Source organism: Phytophthora infestans, genomic scaffold, assembly GCF_000142945.1.
Source record: "Phytophthora infestans T30-4 supercont1.16 genomic scaffold, whole genome shotgun sequence".
NCBI classification, from domain to species: domain Eukaryota; phylum Oomycota; class Peronosporomycetes; order Peronosporales; family Peronosporaceae; genus Phytophthora; species Phytophthora infestans.
The window spans coordinates 1,612,196-1,616,362 of NW_003303743.1; positions in this window are offsets into that span (position 1 = coordinate 1,612,196).

The following is a 4,167-nucleotide window of genomic DNA, read 5'->3' on the forward strand; positions in this document are numbered from 1 at the left end:
CATTGAGTCTGATGCGTCGATTATTTCTCACTCCGCTCGTCGCGTGATCGTGCCAGGCCTAGGTGTCTTCAGCTTTCTAGGAACGATTTGGGTGTAGTCATTCAGCGACATCTGATCCACGCGTGGCACCAATGCGTCAGTGTCGTCTTCTGCATCCAAGTGAGTCATGATGCGCGCAGGATCAGTTTTCTCAATAAACGTCACGGTGCGCCCGTTTTGCACCTTTCCTGTTAGCATGTTGAGGACGCGGTACCCCTTCACTCCGTCATCGTAATCCATGAACCGACACCTGAACGCTTTTGCATCCAGCTTGAGACGTGTCTCGTCGGGTATGTGAGCGTATCCAACTGCGCCGAACACCTTCGCGTTTTTGAGGTGTGGTTTGATATGACTCCCAATCTCGAAGGGTGTCTTCACATTGACCGAGCTGGGGATCCGATTGATGATCCAGGCCGCAGTGCTAACTGCCTCTGCCCACCACTTCCTGTCGATTCTCTCATGATAGAGCATGCAGCGAGCCATCTCCACGAGGCTCCGATTCATCCGCTCAGCCAGTCCATTCTGCTGAGGTGTGTACGGCACCGTCTTCTCATGCTTGATACGGTTGAGGTAGGCCTTAAACGCCCGGTCCGTGTACTTACCGCCGTTGTCCGAACGCAAGAGCTTACTTGTTTTGCCGGTTGCATTCTCTTTTCTGGCCTTGTACGTTTTGAACTTCGACAGTACTTCCGATTTGGCCTTCATGAAGTAGACCGTAACGTGGCGTGAGTAGTCGTCAATGAATGTGACGGTGTACGTATAACCACCAGGTGGCGTGGTTTGCATCGGACCCATTACGTCCGTATACACCAGGTTAAGCACACCGGCACTCTTGACGCGCTTCTCCAGATGTCTCGGGCAGTCGTCAGCCGTCATCTTGCCCATGCAACAGCCCGTGCACACGTCGTTCTCGACGACTTCTCCCGCGACGCGAGGCACTACTTCTGCCATGGTCAGTATTTTCTCGTAGCACTTGTACGGGATGTGGTCAAGTCGTGCGAGCACAACAGCCCATGGCTCCTTACTCGTAGTCGTTGCATCATGACACACCTCGCCCCCCACTGTCTTCAGCTTGTAGATGTTTCCACAGCGCTTCGCCTCCACGACGGTAGCACCACCAAAGCTAAAGACACACTTGTCCTTGCTGAACTGCGCGGTGACGTCTTTCTCGGCCAGCTTCGACACCGAGATGAGGCTTCCTTCAACTTCAGGGATGTACAGGACATCCGAAAGCGTGACAGACGTCCCGTCCATCAGCTTCATACCGACGGGGCCCTTCGCAACTGCGTCGATCTTCGTGCCATCCGCGATCATGATACGGGCTGGCGTCTTCAGCTCCTTCATGGACACGAACCTGTCCCGGACGCGGGTCGTGAGCGAACTTGCAACTGAGTCGACGAGCCATTCACTCTTGGTCATCGAACTCGTTGCCATGAACGAGAAGTCGGACGCTTTCTCTCGGGACGCTTGCCCTCGTTCCTCGTCGACCTTCTCCTTACGGCACTCGAACTCTTGGTGCCCTTGCTTCTTGCCGTAGAAGCACTTGCCCTTGAAACGTTGCTTGCCACCGAAATCTTTCTTCTTCGTAGCGAAAGCTTTCTCTTGAGCCGATGACGATTCCTCCGAGGCTTGAACACCAGAGAGTGTTTGGATCGCGTAGACTAACGTCACATTGGGCGTGTTATCGAGGACAGTACTGATCATCTTGTACTCGTCCGTCCAACTGCCAAGGAGCAACACTCGTTTAGAGTCTCACCGATCGTCTTCATTTAGAGGACGATCTCTTTGAACTGATCAACGTGGGAAGCGAACTTGGTACCAGTCTCCATCTTGAAGCTGTTTTAACTTCTTGGTGACGAGAAGCCGGTTCTTGAGCGTCTTCCTGTTGAAGTGCTCCTCGAGCATCGTCCACGCCTCAGCGGCAGTCAGTGCTCCACGGACGTAAACTTGGTACGTAAGACTCACGTCTCCAGCGATAACACCAAGTGCCTTCAGATCGTTGGTATTCCATTCTGCCGTGGAGCGATCACTCACTTGGTCGAACTCGGGCTTGATGATGTGCGGGAATAGACCCTTCCGAGCAAGCTTCATCCCCATGTTGAGCTCCCAGTGGAAGTAGTTTTCCACGAGCTTGTCGATGCTGTCGGCGTAGCTTGGGCTCATAACTAACTGAGAGCATGCGTTCGAGGCTTGTAGTAGCCGAGTGTTAAGAAGAAATGAAATTCGAAAGTGAGTTTTATCGAGTTAATTGTTCTTGTCTTGCTTTGCTAGCTCCTTTCTACTTTCCTCCGTAGTCCTCCAAATCACATGTAAATCCAAACACAAAAGATACATTTCGTCGGCAACGCCTATACTCGTCATAGGCGTTGGTGACGTAAATCACTTGAGTTTTGTAAGTGGACTGGATATGCACAAATCCGACCCTGGCATTAACCATGCCACTCATTTGGGATCAGCCAATCAGATATCTCCATTCGACCCACTTGAACTTATGCCCCGTAGGGCACACGCTTGCCACGGACCAACCGCGTGCTCCAGGCCTAGAGGTAGGACCCCAGGCGTAGTGACCGCGAAGTGCAATCACAACAGCTACCACAGACACATCCGAAGACGTCAAGCTCTCTAATGAGCGTACGGCTTCAAAGTCTCCAGGCCGCGAGGAGAAAGAGATTAGTTACTCCTATCGTAACCTCTTCGGTTCTTTGGCGGAGGAGAGACAGGAGGAACACGGTGCCATCTTGGAGCCCGTGAGGCCACGAACAATCTCGCCTAGCAGCCCAAGCTACCCACGTCATGCGTAGGAGTCCAGTGGCCATATTGCTAAGAACGATTACGAGCGTGCACTGATCCAGAAAAGAAAGTTGTTGTAGACAACTTAGCGGCCTAGTGCGAAGCTCTCAAACTTCACTCCAAGGTTGACATAGACCTTCCGCACAGTTACCAGTGTCCCCGTCGCGAGACGGATAGAGATCGTATCTCTCGTTGACACTTCCAGTGCCTCATCATATAGCTGACTCCCTTCCAGGGTGGAGCGACGGGCGTAGTGGCCCGAGGCTCCCGAGTCACTCAAGATTCCCCATAGCATTGCAAAGTCCTTCACGTTCGCGTGAATGTCGGCGGTGGCCAAACACAAATAGACGATACCTTCTCAATATCCGCTCGTACGCCGTTCTTGCTCACGTAACATCCCAACACCGGAATCTCCGTTGCACATAAGACATATTTCGTCAGGTTTGCGTAGAGTTTGTTCTCTCGCATCACCGTGGAGGACTTACCTCAGGTGTTTAACATGTTTTCTTCCACGGCACTGAGGTTGCCCTCAGCACGGCTGTGCACGAAGATGTCGTCAAAGTAACTCGGCGCGAAGGCTCGGAGCAGACGAAGCACATGGGAGACCATGCGATTGAAGGTGGCAGGCGCACTCTTCAGACCAAGTGGTGCAAGGTCGATAGCGTGTTTAACAACTCGATCCGCCGGTAGCTTAACGGGGATCTCATCCCGGAAGACGTCGGCGTACTAGCACGCGGTGCTGTATACGGGATTGGTCAACTATCGCAAGGTCTTCCAGGACTGTGTTTGTAATCGTTTCTCGCGAGCCGTATCTGTACCTTGAGGGTGTGAGCGCTTTCTCTGCGTTGCGACTGCGTTTGCAGACACACTCGCCTAAACCAAAGCGGTGGCCAAACCTACTTGCTTGATGTCGCCAGCTTTGAGGCCCAGAAGGAAGATCTTCCAGGACAAGCCTAGAAGATGTGTGGTCGCCGTCGCTTCGCGCGGTGGACTCGATGAATCGATTGTGCGCGACCTACTCGTACAGGAAAGGGGCGACCGACTCGGACCTCAATCCACGTACTCCAGCGCGCATACCGGATTAATTGATGGGCTATACAGGACATGGTGTCTTGAGCAGCCTTTACACCTTCACTCTTCCATTGGGTGGGGGGATTTCCCCAACCCACTTTCGAACTGAGAGAGGGGTACTGGAAGAAGGGTCACCCTTCTCTACGAAGGGAGAAGGAGGCGAATGCCATGGAAAAACCAGAGCACTTTGCTCACCCGCAGCATCATCTCCCGACGACCACATAAGGTCGACGACATATTCATTATGTGTGTATACTGTTTACTGAT